At 39.6% G+C, this 16,178-nt stretch overlaps 1 protein-coding gene and 2 long non-coding RNA genes across 5 annotated transcripts in view; 2 read left to right on the top strand and 1 right to left on the bottom strand.

Annotated features, from left to right (window-relative positions):
• Positions 1 to 3,857, top strand: part of LOC138115339 (uncharacterized) — a 65,902-nt gene extending 62,045 nt beyond the window's left edge. For all 3 annotated transcript variants that reach the window (XR_011153262.1, XR_011153256.1, XR_011153268.1), the window contains 2 exons: positions 2,991 to 3,439; positions 3,694 to 3,857. This is a non-coding gene — a long non-coding RNA (uncharacterized lncRNA). The remainder of the gene's footprint in view (positions 1 to 2,990; positions 3,440 to 3,693) is intronic.
• The window catches only part of HTR1F (5-hydroxytryptamine receptor 1F), a 105,196-nt gene that overhangs the window by 50,868 nt on the left and 38,150 nt on the right, over positions 1 to 16,178 (bottom strand). Inside the window, exon 2 of the mRNA XM_069025132.1 lies at positions 5,254 to 5,354. The gene's annotated coding sequence lies outside the window, so the exon portion shown is untranslated. The remainder of the gene's footprint in view (positions 1 to 5,253; positions 5,355 to 16,178) is intronic.
• On the top strand, positions 6,935 to 16,170 carry LOC138119956 (uncharacterized). The gene is made up of 4 exons (XR_011155683.1): positions 6,935 to 7,043; positions 7,889 to 7,972; positions 12,033 to 12,136; positions 16,069 to 16,170. It is a non-coding gene; the product is annotated as an uncharacterized lncRNA (long non-coding RNA).

Genomic DNA, 16,178 nt, shown 5'->3' with positions numbered 1-16,178 from the left:
GTATTGTAGTTACCATCATTTTTAGAAACACATTTTCAAAGTCTGAATATTTCCTCCTCCTCTTATTTCAAGTGTATGTATTTTACTGAAGTAGCAGTAACTTGCTTTCTCTTATCTTAACTGTAAATGACCCTATTCATTTGTAGCTAAAATTGTCCTCCCCAGAGTGCACTGGCTTCAGAAGAATTACAGCCTGCATGATTTTAGTTGATAGACTCTACTGCAGATACATAACCTAAAGAAGTAACATATTTCTGGCAATACATGATAAAATAAGCACTTGGCAAAGGTCAGCTTTTCAGATGTCTTGTGGAAATCTCATTAAGTGCAATCTTCTGATAGGTCCTCTTCTTCTGCCTCAGTGTCTGTACCAATTGTCCTGAATTTCTGATTGAAGTTTGGCATCTCAGTGACTTTTTAACAAGGTAGAAGGTCCCAGTATAATTAAAATAACCTCAAAGTCAAATTTAGCAGGTGAGAATTTTGATAAAACTCTTTGATTTAACTGTATGAAAGTAAAAAAATCTTTAAGTTATCAGTCCTTCTGCATGTAGCTAAGACTGCTAAGATTTGAGTGAATGTCAGGCAAATTCCTAAATATTTGAACAAAAAAGCCCTGCTAAAGCTATTATTCTATATTAATGGGATCAAATACTATGCCAAAATGAAACCCTTCTGCAAGCAGGGCCTATCTTCTTTTCAGTTTTCCATTTTAAATCCCAACTTTCCCTTCATTTCAGCTTCCCATTTTAAATCCTAAATTTCGTCTGCCATGATGACGTCTTGTTAAGCTGCCATTAAAAGTCCAGGTCGGTGCATGTGTTAAAAGAGGGCAGGTACAGAGATCAGAAATAAAAGCAGATGGTCCAAAAAGCTGTGATGAACTCCAGTTCAGTGCTGAGGCAAGACTACCAGCACTGTTGCTGCCTGCAAACTCCAGAAATTGTTTTAGTTGGGCCATCTATAAATAAGGAAACATTAATATTTATATGGTGACTTTTTGTATGAACATCCAGCCAGTTTTCAGCTGACAGATTGCTATAAAACAAAAAGATGGACAGCAGCAAAAAAGAAATACAATAAATTTGTATATTAGATGTGAATCAGTTACAGAGTGAGATGACAAGCTCATGTCTCTGTCCTGCAGGAGGTGCTTCCACAGGAAAGCAGAATACTACATGACCTTGAGGTTTCTTTCAGAGCATATTTGCTCTCCTTACATGCACAGCAATATGTGAGCTTGGTATGCTGCCTCTTAAAATCTGCATTATATTCCCCTTTAGGAAGGACTAAGTTACAGAGAGTCTCATTCATCTTTTAGAAGACTCTGTGTGCCTAAATTATTCTCCGACCTTGTACTTGTTCAGGATGCTTGGTCCCAAATCCCAGCATTACAGAGATCCCTGCAGCACCTGCTGCTTTGGAAAGGTCTTGGATCGAGGTGGCTGCCAGGGGGCTGAGCAGTAAGGAACATATCAGCTCCAAAGAGCTAAGGTTGAGTTCTGTGGAGCACTGCAGGGGTTAAACTTGCTGGCATACTCTCTGCTCAGGTCCGGAAGGACTTGTACCATGTGAGCTTTTGGTCAGCATGAGCCTGCAGGATGCTCAAACCACTCTTAGGTGAACTTCAATCACCCGTGTTGTACTGAACTGAGAAGAAAAGCCCTGCAAATTTGAAACCTAAAAGTAACCCCAAGTATAGTTGGGGCAGCTGAATGTCTGATGTGTGCCCCAGTGGAGGCGTCGCTCAGCGTGCATTCTTGTGGTGCACCCTCAGCCTAAGTCACAGAGAGCATCTCCCAAGATACCAAAGGAAAAAAGTATGGAGTCCCTTCAAAGGCAAATAGATGGTAAATATTTACATGGATTAGAAAAGATGAAGTAGCCTACCAGATGCTGGAAGATGCAAGTACTTAATGCATGGGAGAAAAAAAAAATGCAGGACTGTCTTGTGCTTCTGGAATACTACTGTCAGTGTATTCCAAGAATGGAGACTTCACAAGCCAACTGCTGTCCACTGACCCAGCTTCAGTCTCAGCCTTACTGAGGGATATGAAATATAGGAATAGTCTACCAATATGCTGGTAATTTAAATGATAGATGCTGATAAGTACTTTTCTCCTTCCTGCCTAAGCTTTACTCAAAATCTTCCATTAAAACATATAATTGAGTACCTAGACAGTTGCATTTTGATTTGCATCTATTGCCAACCCAGTATATCTTTCAGATAAGCCTTTCATGCATTACTTTTAATAATAATGTCTTAAATTAAAAGGCTGCTTCCATCAGCATAATGAAGCAAGATAGCCAAGAAAATAGCTATGTGCCTGAGAACAGAAATTCATTAAAGTGAGAAAAAAATCCCTGAAACAGGGATGATAATGAGAAAAATATTGAGCCTCAAAGATGACAATACTGAAAGGAGAGACTACATTTAGGGCTTACTGCATGCAAGGGGCTGTTTTCTCTTTCCAGAGATCTTGCCTTTTTTTTTTTGTTTGTTTTTAATTCTGAAAAATCACATAAAATTTTGGCAACGTTGGTTACTCTTAAATTGCCATAGGCATATGGGATTTTACTAGCACAAAACCTGTGCCTGGTGGTGGTATCAGGGATAATCCTTCATGCTACTTGTGCAAGTGTTAGTTTTAATGATTTCTCTTCCAATACTGAGAAACAAAAAACTTAATAATGACAAACACCAAAGCTGCTCAAAGAAGTCAATTTAATGTAATCAAGATATTATGCTTTCTAATTACCCTCCTGGTCTCTATTTAAGTTGCAGATTGTACTACCTATATTTAGATTAGAAATGTGTTGTCCTTATAAAGTCTTTTTTTTAAAAAGAAATATTTGAAAAGGTGCTGAAAAATATTTTTACCTTCCCCAGAGTATAAGGAACTTGCATAGTGAGTGCTAATGAGGCTTGTGCTTGCCTTTGAATTGCATTCCCTCTTGCTCCCCCTCCCATCTTTGTTTCTTTTCTTCAGCCAGTCAAGGCAGCATTAAACAAGAAAACTGGTACCCATCTGACTCCCCTCTGCCTGTCTGCTGAGCTGTGCCGCTGCTCCTGACAGGCTGTGGGCAGCCAGGGACACACAGAGGGTGTACAGGAGGAGCTGACACCCTGCACACATCCAGCCTCAGGCAGGTGTTATAAACCTGCTCTCTGCTTCCCGTGACTGTGCAAAGACAAAAGGTTCTGCCTGGGACAGAACCACCCTTCGCTGCCGGAGCACAGATGGTATGAAAGTGCTTTGTGTGACACAAGGTGTTAGAAAGTGTTTGGCTCACTAACATGTGCTGTCAAGACCTGTTTTCTTCAAGCTGCCAGTCTGTCATTGTCTTTTGGAAACCAGCATGCAGCCAGGAAAACCATTTCCATCAGAACCAAAACCAGAAGCCCTGTTTATACTTCACTTTCATTTTCTCTTACCAGGTAATTTCTCTCTCCAATGTCACCACAGTAGAATTAAGTAGAATTCTAGTACTGTCACACAGTAGAATTATAGTAGAATTAAGGAACAGCCAAAATCTCTCTCTTATTACATACAAAACAGTAACTAGAAGAGAGAAAATAGGTTTTAAAAATGATAAAAGGAAAGAGAAGCTTTCAACCCAAGCATTCACAACATCCAAATCTGCTGAACTTTCCAGATACAGTAAGAAAGTCTTCATCTTCTCTGTTTACAGATGCCATTTGGAGGAATTCCTGGCCCAAGTAAAGTCCAACTTAGAAGTTTGAAACCGTACAAATCTGGGAACTTTGTCTTTCTGTATATATTCATCATGGCAGCAGCAAAGGCTTGTAAAGGCTGAAACTAGCCCCTATTCTGACCTCTTTTTCACTAAAATTTGTATGTTTTATTAACATTGTCATGAACCAACTGAGTGACTTTAGTCCATTTTACAGCTAACCAGTAACATTTTTATTTGTTCTATTATTGCAAGTGCAGCAACCTTGTCTTTGCCTCTTTGCTGTAAGACACTTAAAGTGCAATTTGCTGTATCTTTCAGAGCGGGGACACAATCCTGAGATGGTTGGGGTCAGAACTTGTGTAGATATAGATGAGGGTAAGGAGCGCTGAACATGGGAAAACATCAGCCTTAAAGGTCTTTTTCTTTCTCTAGCAAAAAAAGCAATGAGATTAAATACCTCAGAAAGACTCTGAATGTCAAATGGTGGCACATGACTCTGGTCTGTCTCAACATGTGGAATTTTCAGGTACACTTATGAGCAATCATATTTCATGTTTATTTGCTCAGGCATGTAAATAATTGGTGAAGATTTACTTTGTTTCTTTTTGCTTTATTATTCACATGTCTCAAGATTAAATGACAATTTTTTCTCCTGATACTGTTGCAGGGAGTTTTACCCTTCTGCTTTTAAACATTTTTGTATTCAAACCAATTGTGCTTTCTGAAATGTTATCATTAAGCTGTTGTATTTGAATGACTACAGGAAACAAGGATTTTGGGTTTTCATCTTTGTTGTTAAAAATCTACAATTAGGCTATGGAAAAAGTCACTTTGTAAAACCACACAAGGCAAAACCAGAAATAAAATCAAGCATATGGTGGCATAAAATGGCCACAGGCTAATACAAAAATTGAGAAAAGTCTTCTCACAAATGTTGTGTACTGCTGGGCTTTTCATCTTCAAAATGAATTGCAAAGGTTAAGTCTTTAAAATATATCTGTGCAATGAAGCATTATATTGGCACCATTGTTTTTTTCCCCTCAGTTAAAGTAGATGTTGAGTGTTTAAATGTCCAAGGCTGTAGAGAAGGTCGCTCAGATCTAGGACTGCAGACTAAGCTTCTTCTGCAGTGCCTGAATTTCTCAGGCTGGGCTGGACATTCTTCATTTATTCAGTTCTCCTTCTTTCAGCCACTGCTCTCCTTTTCTCAAACTGATTGTCCTCTTTGACATTTTTTCCCTGGCTGATCTTCAGCTTTCCACTGCACTGAGTGTGCTCAGATTACCCTGTTAAGCCTGCAATAACCCCACAGGTTAACCCTCACCTGGCTGCATTTCCCTTCTCTCAATTGAGGCTTTTTGCAGTGCAGACTTTTCTCTCCTCCTGTACTACTTTAAGGAAAGGTCGGTCTGGCAGAGGTCAGCAAAACTCTGTATTCCACCTGCTTTGCAGAATCCCTCTGGCAGACCCAAATCAATGAATTTGATCTCTGAAGCAGGTACATCACAAACACATGTGCAGAGTCTTTGTGTGTGAGGGTAAAAAGCAACTCACCATCTCCTGTGTTAGGGATCACCTTGGAAAAGTTGCCTCTGGGAATAGGACTGGTAGCAGGAATTAAATTGCCCTTAGCAACACCGGATACTGCCAAAAACCTGCAAGAAAGCAAAAAACCATAATATAGGCTCTGTAAACGACAATGAATGATGTCTACTTCAGAGGAGGGAGAAGATTTTTCAGAAAGGTTTAAACTGTAATTTTCAGGATCTCTTCAAATAACTGGGAATGATTGTTTAAAAGCTTAGAGGCAGTCCCAGGAACCACTCCCCCCCACCCCCAACCAGAGTTCACAGAAGAGCATAGCTGGTGATGACAGAAATACTTTGTAAGGAGCTAATGACCAGCAAGGGCCTTGCAGGATTGGACACTCCAGAAATCGACTCCACTTGAGGAACTCAAGGAGTTGACTTGTACTTCCCTGAAGATAAATGACCAGTTAAAGGAAAGGGGGAAGGAAGCCTGTGCTGTTTAGCCAAGCCAGCAGTTTTAGTGTCTCATGCTTTTAGCACCTGAGTACATCTGTCAGGTGCTAATTGTGGACTCCCACTGACTGCAGCAGGAGCCCAGGGCACCTGGCATTTTGCAGTATTTACCTGCTGTTATTAAGCTAAAGAGATAAACATGCCAGTGTATGTGATGTTTGAACTGCCACACATTGTTTCTTGCATTCTCACAACTTTAATATCTCTTTTTTTTCCAGTTAGCAGTGTCTAAAGAGGAAACATAATGCAAAAGAATATGCACTGTGAAAAGTCTGCACTGTGAAGTGCAGAAATATATCATTCTACCAAGAGTAGGCTGATTTAATTTTAAATATAAAATCTTTAAATGGCTAATGTGCTTAAAATGTAGAAAATCAGATAACAAAAGCAGTTCTTGTTTCAAAGGAGAACAGCAGTCAGTGAGAAAAATGAACAAAAAGAAGACAAAGTGACAAAAGAAAGAAGGAACTATCATTGATTTCCTTGGATGAAGAAGGATAAAACCTAATAATTTTTTCACACATTATCAAATAACACGGTAATTTATCCAGAATATAATTATACTAACATTTGGCTGCTACTTGGTATCAGATGAGTTCCTACAGCTCAGAGAGCTCTGGGGCAGGTTTTGAGGGTGGTTAGTGTTTGTTTGTTGGCATTATGTTGGCATTATGGCCAATATCCCTGGAGGTATTCAAGAAATGACTGGATGTGGCACTTAGTGCTGTGGATTAGTTGACAAGGTGGTGTTTGGTCAAAGGACGTGATGATCTTGGAGGTCTTTTCCAACCTTACCAATTCTATGATTCTGTGGGCTGGGCTAGGGTAGTAGGAGATGTGGCTTCTTGAGGTTGTCCGTGCAACTTTGGGAAGTCCTGGCCCCATAATTGCTAAAGAAAGGGTGAGAGCACCCAGCAAATCATGAGTTACAATATCAGTGCTGCATGTGTTGAAAAAACTTGGAAAAGTAAAAGCTCTTATACTTTTGTACCCACACCACTGGTAGATGTTAAGACATTTTTCAAAAATAAGGTCTCCTGCTCAATACAGAACATTAACCTTCAAAATGTAACTTATTGGCAGTAATAATAGAGTTTAAAAAGTAAAATGAGTGCCTGGGCTCTGTTTTTCCTTGCTCTCCTTTGTAATTCAGATTTCTCTCTCTCTAGGCAAGGCCAGAAAGGACAGAAGGCAGAGGGGCCAGCATGACCTACTGTGGGAATATGCAGCACTCAGGACACAATGATCTACTTTCCTGTATCTCGTTAAGCATCCACCAGAGACCATCAGTAACTGATCAAGGTAGAGGCAGAGTGGCCCTTTTGTCTGGTTTTGTTTGGAAGTTGTTGGTGTAACCATTGCCTCCATCCTTTTCTTTTAACACACTCCTTCAGAAGGAGACTGCAGGAGTGCACAAGAGCCGGGATAATTTTAGGGTGATCTTAAAATACTTGGAAGGATTGGGTGGATGGAGGGGAAGATGGCTTTAGTTCCTATTTGAGTTCTTGCACTTCCATTCCCAGGTAAGAAATTATAGGTGTCAGAACATCTATGCAGCACCTACGCACCACAGAGATTTTATCTGGCTTTTCTAAACAAGTAAGAAGTCTCTGTTTCTTCACAAACTCCAGGTCCTTTTCATACATGCCTTACCCCTGCAGTCTATCCTTTTCCCATTCTCCTCCCTTTCAGCTTCTGCATCTTCACATTTTCATCTTCTCAAATGTGTTTGCAAGCACCCAGCCCTTTGCATTCAGGCCATCCCTAGTTGCATTCCCTTTTTCTCTCCTGGTCCTCTAATGCAAAAAAAAGTAATACTTCTGAGATGTGTGCGCTTATACAGTAGATAATTTCATTGTTGGCACTGCCATCCAATGACTTCATTCTTCTCTGAATGGGGAGGGTGACCTCTGAAGGGGATCTGGAGGCCCCTGGGTGCTTAGATCACTATTTGCTCCTTATTATATGGTTTGGAGTGCTGCCAGGCACTCCTGTGCAAGCTGCCTACAAGCTCTTGCGAAGACCTTGTCTGGATGAGAAGGATGTGGGAGTCCTTGTTGATGATACAGCTGTATGGATGGAGCTGTTTTACCTCATCATTTATCATTATCATTATAATTTCATTGTCATTACTTTATCACTTTCAGCTTAATTAAAATGTAAGTACCCTGGACCAAGGGGATCAGCACAGAAACTGAATAAACACCTCCAAGATGAATCCTACATAGCTGGTAAGCAATGTTCATACTGAATTATGCTTTCTTTTAACTTTCTAAGATCATCTGAAAAAACAGGTAATGTTCAATGAGCGACTGAGGCTGGATTTAGAGTAGTGATTCCTGTAAGCTGAGAAAAGAGACGAAGACATTAAAAAACTGCAGAAATAAGGACTTTTTGAACTATTGATAGGTAATTTACAATTAGAGTAATTTTTGTTATGGTAGAACATCCTCACATAGGTGAAAAAATTGGGGAATTAGCCCAAGTCCTATGAACCCTCTGTTTTTTTTAATAAAGAGAAGCCAAGCTTTTAACAGATTAGCAGAGTTGTTTGGTACATATGAGGATTTAATACACCAAATCTCTTTTTACCCAATATAAAATGATTTCACATCTGCTCAAAATCCCAGTAATCTCAGTTTCTGTGTGGCAGCAACTTCCTCTCGGAAGGTAGTCCAGCAGAAGTAATTCTAGACCTGCTTCCATCTCTGAAGCACATTTATTGTTCCATTGCTTCTCAAGCCTCAGGGTACTCGTGCTTGAAGTCTGAATATTTATTATGTCAGGTTGAAGTATGCCAGTAACCGAAAATCAGAGCTATCAATTCCAGCCCTCCTTTCCTAGCAAAAGCATTGATATTATGAGGGCTTTGGTCTTGTGAAACACAATGGGAAAAATCTTGTGAAACATGTGGAAGGCAAGCTTTTTTTGTGGTTAAAAATAGCATCTGCAGTAATTCCATGAAAAGATGAAAAGTGACTTTCTTACTGTGTGGAGGATGCTAAATAAGACTTTTTAAAATGGTACCTTGTGCTAGGATAATTATGGGAGAAAAACAGCTTTCCATGAATCTAACAGCTGTTTTAAAAGCTCAGCTGGCAGCATCATTTCCTATCACGCAGAAGACCTAAGTTCAAGATCACACACAAATTTTTGTCTTCTCAAAAGCCAGCAGGAAGTGAAGGTGGCATAAAGAAAATTAGAGTCTTACTGCAAAGGCAAACAGAAATCTCTCTGTGATCATGAGCTGAGTTTGTGTTTCCTGTACAAAAGTTGCAAGGAGTTAGAAGCAGATAGTACTCCCTGGAATGGCTTGACATCCATAGCTGGATAGGAATTCTCTGTTTCTTTAAATTTACAGTGGCTGCACTGGATGTTCCAGAAAATGATGGATCAGTGCAGTCCTATAAATCCCAAACACGTATGTGGTATATCTTCTCAGAAATAACTTACAAAACAGCCTTCCAGAGGAGAAGTCTGCAACAGTGACAGCACACTGACAGTGCAATAAAGAGGAATTCATTATTTGGGCTGCAGGGGTTGACAATGGCCAGAGGGCAAATGCATAAAATGAGAAGAAGGAGCTGATGCTCAAATGTCAAAAACTCCGTGCCACAAGTGAAAAAAAGAGAAATCTGTTCAAAATATATTTCCTCTGTATAGGAATGATGGTGATGATGATAATGCTAACAATATTAATAACAACATTTATCTGAACACGACAAACATTGCTGAGGATGAAGCATTATGTGACTTCATCTGTGTATAAATAAATTATTCCTTTCCAGTGTTCATTGCCATGAAATTAAAAGAAACCTTTGTGATCTAGAAAGTGGCAGCAAAATGAAGAGTTAAATATGTAGGATGGTTGGTTTTGTGAGTAATTCTTGTTGACAATTTTTAAGCTACTGTTCAATTCTAGAAACAAGTCTGATTGTTATCATTCTTTTATTACCTAAAGAGGATAATACCTACTCACAAATGCAACTACTTCAGTATGAAATTTTTCAGGCATAAACTGCACCCTCAAACAAGATCTCAATCCCACAAAGGAACAGGAATAAGCTGGGCAAAAGCCTAATTGTTTTTCTGGAGTTATTTAGTTTTAAACAAACTTCCCTTGCAGTCAGTCTGTATTTCCTTTTTAGTTCTTCCTTCTTCAGTATTGAATACTTTTCTAAGAAGGAAGGATTTTTGTTCTGTGTTTTTCTCCCCCTGACATTTCCCATATGAAGTTACAATCCTCTGATGGCTTGTATGAAGAGGATTAGAAACATGTCATCACTAATTGCAGGTGAGGATTTAAAGCTGGGCTGGGCAGGAGAAGCAAGAAGATGAGATTGCTTGTCCTGTCTTGATTCAGACTGTGGATGCTTTGTGCCTACCTCTGCTGCTCCAGGATGTTAGTCTACCTCCTACATCTGTCCTCATGGCAAGGGAAAATTGTTGGTTGTTGAACAGGATGAAAGATTGATTTCTTTATTGTACATTGTTCCTAAAGAGCCATTTCTGCCATGAGGAATACATAAAGTTAGTTGGCTCATAAAGCACAGGGGAAGGTGAAGTTGCAAAGAGGAATCACTTCTAAACTCCAAAAGAAAAGCGCCAGATTACACTTGTGGAATTCTTTCTTTCCCCTCAACAAATTTTTTGTTGTTTCTATTAAACTGTAAACTGGGTACTGTCTCTGTATCCTCACATACACCACACAAGTGCTTCCAGGGAGTGTGGAAGTAGCAGTGGTGACATAAGTGAGTCTTCACCCTCTGTGCACATTCCCATTTCTTAATGTCAAACCGGTACCAGTTTGACTAATAAGGGTAAGGAATGACATAACTTAAGTAGAATTACAATAAAATTATGTCAGCGTGCATTCCCCTCTCTTTCTCTTCAGCATGAATCAATTATGAAACATAAATCAAAGTAATAGATACAATATTTATAACCATTTAGGCTCCCAGGCATTGATTAACCCTGACTGAGAGAACTTTTTCCTTGTGAAAATGAATGTTACATCATAAAGAACCTGAAAGTTCCCATCTAGGGCTGTGAACTACTTGGAAGGACACTTTACACTAGCCCCAGCCTTGTTTGAAAGGTTGAAGTCTGATGAGATAAGACACAATTAGCAAGGCCAAGTAGTCAGAATTGCTTTACACTTTTCTGTTGTGGATCATTCCTCAGTGAGTCACACAGGTAGAGGAAAGAATTTAATGCAAATGCCCCTTTGCCTGCTTTAAAAAACAATTCTACATTCTTCAGGCCTTGAAATAAGGTCAAAAGTGACTAAAAAGTTCCAAAAAGTGGTAAAGCTGAGCCAGAGTGAATTGAATTATCTTCAGACATCTAATGGAAACCTCAGAGTTTTGTCACAATTTTCGGGACTTGTCTGTCAAACCTTGACAGATCAGGAAACTGAAAAGTCTGGATTAAGACTGAAAATATAGCCTGAACTTCATTTTCAAGGAGAAAGTATGTTTATTTGAATTAATAAAGAAATATGCAGTAAAAATACCTCCTTCTCTGCCAATGAAGTTGTAACCACAGTTCCACATCTGTGTCTGTCTCTCCCATGACAAATTTTGGGCTCGCATTTTAGGGATAAAAGTATCTTTTCCAAAGTCATTTGGAGTACAGTCTGTGACTTAGTTAAGGAAATAATGAAATCCCTCAGTCTTCTCAGAATTAAAGGCAAATAACATTTTTAGCTGTATTAATAGACTTGTTGATGTAACCTGCTGGTTCTTGGTCATCTAAGTTTATGATGTACACCAATATCTCCCTGTGAAAGCTGTGTTGCTAAAACGGATTACTTTTCTTGTAATTTAATCACTCAATCAGAGCACTTCTTGTGAGGAAAAAACAGGGATTAACAGGCAGAGGAGTAAGTTTGGGATTAAAAAATGTATATGTTTTCTCTGGGCTGGTGTAACAGACTGTGTGCTGCCTCTCTCACAGAGCAATGTCTTACATATGAAAAGGTCATGTTTCTAGAGCAGGCAGCACTTCAGAAACATTCTTTTAGCAAAGTTATCATACAGCTCAAACTTTCCTGAAGCAGTCACCCTCTTTTAATGTTTAGCTATGGGTGATTCAAGACTTAAAAGAGACAAAGTTCTTGGAAAATGAAAGGAAATCTTGCCATAAGCTTTATCAGTGGCTTGGCAACCCGTTGGGGGGCAGACAACTTTGGTGTTGGTTCATCTTTACTCTCAGAGTTTGGGGTCCTGGACACCATGCTGGCTTACAGAAACATGTTGAGACTATTTAGCTCCTTTCTGCCTGATGCAGGTGCTGCTGCTGGAAGAGTTTTTTGGGAAGAGTTCTGGAGTGGAACACAGAAATAGTGATTGGAACACAGAAATAGTGATGGATACAGCTGGAGCCCACTAAAGGTACTGATTATGTTTTCCTTCCAGAGAAGTCCTGTTGACTTAACATAAATGGGGCTATGTTTATTTTATCCTTCACTATCGCTTTCAATTGAAGTCAATTTAAGAATCTCAACTTTTACTCAGTATTTTCAAAACTGGCTGGTGTTTATGAGGCCCTGATGAGAGCAGCTCCAAAGGGTGCCACTATCAGACGTACCTTTACAAACAGGTGTGTTTAATAGTGATATGCAGTCAAAGAATTGCTTTCCATTCTGCTAAATTACATTTTGTTTCAGCACTCCAATCTTTAAGCCATACCCAAAAGCTGGATCAGTTTAGGAAAATTCATTGGCAGTCTGGCTGAGATTACATCTCAAGCACATCATTTTTATATGCGGTTATAAATCACTTCAAACTTTCTGCACGAACAGTGTTTTCTGTTGATGTATTTGAGAACACTGTAGAGAGGTTTGTAATTAAATGAGGAAAAAGTAGGACTTCTTTTATGAAGAAATCAATTTTTAATGCCACAGAAATAAAGGGAACTTTGAAAATACTGTGCACTCTTTATTTGGGCTTTGTACCTGAAAGTTGCACAAAAGTAATTGCATTTCTCTTTAAAAGACACTGGAGGGAGAAATAGCCAGCTTTCTTTTACATTGAGGGGAAAAAATGTATCAAATAAAGAGACCACAAATTTAGGTAGAGATGTCTAGATTTTTCTAAAACATTTTCAGGGACAAGCTCTCCAAAGTCTTTTACCAAATTGTGAACTAAACTGTATCTTTTTATCCATTAAAAGTGCCCACACTTCACAGTAGGGCTTAGTTCTAAAATGATGTGTTAGGGCTCCAAAACCACACAGTTCAGTTTCTAGTACCAAATGTAGAAAATGCTCTTCCCTTCCTTGTCCTTTTCCAGCCCAGGGTGGCCAGCTGAGCCTTCTGCCTGCTTTTGATTAAAGGTGAGGTACCAATATGATCCAGCATGGTAATTACTGTATTCCAGTGTAAGTCACAGACCATTGCTGCTATTATTTATTCTCAGACAAAAACATTCATTCACCCCTCTCCAACTACAGGCTGCAAGGTCTTAATGGTTTGACTTTTGCTGTGAGTGAAATCACTTTATTTTTCGTTTGCTCCAGTTGCTGAGATAGCTGCACTATCTGTTGTCCATTCTCTGTGGAAAGATTTGAAATTTGCTAGTGCTCTCCTTCACTATGGATCAGAAACCAGATAAGTTTCCAATGTTAAGGATGGTCACTTCCACCTCATCCAGTTTCTCCAGGCTTAAATAAATGTACAAGTACATCAGATCAGTCTCTCTACAGAAATTTTCTTTTTTCCTTCGGGCAGTGGGTGGGCGTATCTGTGCACACTTGAGCCTATCTTGGCAAGTTCCAAGAAGAAATGAATGGTAGACTAAGGAGTTTATCAAATATCCTTTTTTTGTGAAAAAGGTTTACTAGGTTTACTTCATTTTGTACAAAACCAGAGGCTAGTGTGGAGTCTACAGAAGTCTACACATAAGCAAAAACCCCAAAATAGCCTCCAGCCCCACAACTTTTTCTCCCAGAACTGTTTAATGTGGGAAAAAGCTGAGTGCACAGAGCCGCTCCATCGTGAGCTAGTGAGTCACTGCCTTCAATCTGCGCCTCTTTGGTTCAGGCTGACATATTTGCAGCTGAACTTTTTAGGCTTGCCAGTTCTCTGGAGAAGATGTATATTACAGAAAAGTTGGGAATTTTCAAGATACAGCTCATCAATTCACCATGCATAACACTTCTAAGAAACCGAGCATCTAACAATAAGGGGAGAGAGAGAGGGGGAGGTACTCATCTGACTACAAGACCTGCAGAAGTGCTTTCAGCTTGTTAGAAACTTTTAGGACCTAAAAGTTCTTAGTATTTAAGTACCTGTCTTGAAGAAGGTATAAGGAGCAACAATGGGTGAAAGTGCTTTTTTAAAGAAGTGAGTAAATCTGTTCCTTTCTTAATGGAAAAAATCCACACAATCTGTCAAGAAGTGGTAGATGTTCCTCAAAGCAGACAAGTACCAATGTCATGACATTTTCTGCCATATCCTACTAATGAATAAGACATCCAGTAGAATCCTAGAATGGCTTAGGATGGAGGAGATCTTAAAGATCCTCTAGTTCCAGACCCCCTGCCAGGGGCAAGGACAGAGAGTAAGCAAGGAGAGGTCAGAGAAAGACAAGAGGCTGAAATGAGGTGAGCAGTGGAGGGGATAAAGGTAGGCAAAGCTACTGTAATTAAATATACTTGAAACAGGACCTTTCACTCCTTTCCAGCACACAGAAAACAAATTTTTCATTGTCCTCAGCATCCCTTTACACTGCAAATGACAGGAATGTACAGGTAGAAGAAAGATCAGTCTTCAAAATCTGAACATTTTAAAATGGAAAAACGCTATTGATTTTAAGTACACAGTGTCCGTGCAGAAGTTAGATAATCAATTTTATACTGAAAATATGGAAGTGCCCACAGAGCATTTTTTGGAGGAGTAATAATAATTTTTCTTTTATATTTTTATGAGGATTCTATTGTGCTCGCTCCACCATAAATTTTCCACTATTGTTTATAGACAGTTCAAGAACTTGAAGCCAAGACTTGATGCTGCAAAATTTCAGATAAAAGTTGTGAGGTAAGGAGGCAATGTGCAGAACATCTCAGAGTTTCATATTCAGATTCCCTCAGAGAAAAAACATCTCTAAGAAAACTGGGTGTATAATGAAAAGGCAGATAAGTGTTTCATCTCATTATTTTCCTGTCCTCAACCTCAGGCTCATATCCTCCCCCTTGGCTTCTGAAGACAGAACTGCTGACTTGTCAATCATGAGTAATGCTTCCCTTTCCTTAAAACCCTTCTCCCACCTCTTAAAATAGTTTCCAATGTTGAAGCAAGGCACAACATCAGCCAGAAGTGGTGAGGTCTAACCAAATGTCTCATTATCCTGACTGGAGAGTTAAGGCAGAGCGGCAAGCTCGGCTAGCCAGGAGGAAAATAATCTTAAAATATCAAATGCACTAAGCAAGGAGATTGAAACAGAAGAGATCCCAGGGTTTTTAGACAGACCCTGTTGTTTGAAGCCTCTCGTAGCCAGTGTGGCACCTGTCAAGACTCGAACACCTGGCTGGGTGTTTACAGAGATGTGCAAGCTGATAGTCACCGTTGTTGTATCTCACTTCGTGTGATGCAAAGGAGGGCTGGAACTGGCCCCAGGGTGCCTCCTGTGAAGACTGTGACTGCCCCGAGACTGCTCCTAGCAACTGCTGTCATCTGCATCTCTGGTCTGCTTGTGGGGACTGGAACGTGAAGTAGGCTTGGAAAAATGCACCCATGGCTGCTCTTTACTTGGGAAGGAGTGATGTGAGCCAAGGTTGTTTTCTGCCCTACTGGGCTTGTTCTCAAGCTACTTTGCCAGGGCAAGAGACAAAGGAAAGAGGGCACAGCAATTCCACAGTGGTGATGTCTAAAGATTTTTAGCTTTTTCATGTATTTGTAGCTTTGTAGATTTTTAATGTATAGGTGTATGGTTTCTAGTAGTTTTCCTGCCCTTTCACACATTTTAGAATAATAAGGTAGCCCTTTCTAATGTATTCTTGAAATTGTTTAGTCTTATTCTTAAGAAAAGATTTCTAGCAAGGACGTCTTGTTTTCCACCAGAACTTAAGAGACAATAACAAGAAATAGGGCAAAGAAGCCCCTGGACCATCTCCAAGGGGCTGACCCAAGGGTGGGTTACTGGGACAACTGATCTCCTATTGGATGTACCTGCTAGATATACTAACTGATTAACCTTATAAAAATAGTAGAAATCCTTTATCACACATAGCCGTATTTGTGCACCTGAAAGCTTCCATTAAAAGACTGCTTTTTATCTTACCACTTTAGCACTGTTGCAAGGGGTTTTTCCTTTTTGTTTTTTAGGCAGCAATGGAACAGTGTTGGACAGGAGAGGGGGATTTTGCTAGCCCGCAGCTTAACCATAACCTTCAGGGCATGGAGAATTCCACAGAAGAAAAGTTTGGATGAGCAGT

The sequence above is a fragment of the Aphelocoma coerulescens genome, chromosome 1 (genome assembly GCF_041296385.1).
Source record: "Aphelocoma coerulescens isolate FSJ_1873_10779 chromosome 1, UR_Acoe_1.0, whole genome shotgun sequence".
NCBI classification, from domain to species: Eukaryota; Metazoa; Chordata; class Aves; order Passeriformes; family Corvidae; genus Aphelocoma; species Aphelocoma coerulescens.
Note: the sequence above shows the minus strand (reverse complement) of the source record. Positions and strands in the feature narration are given on the sequence as shown.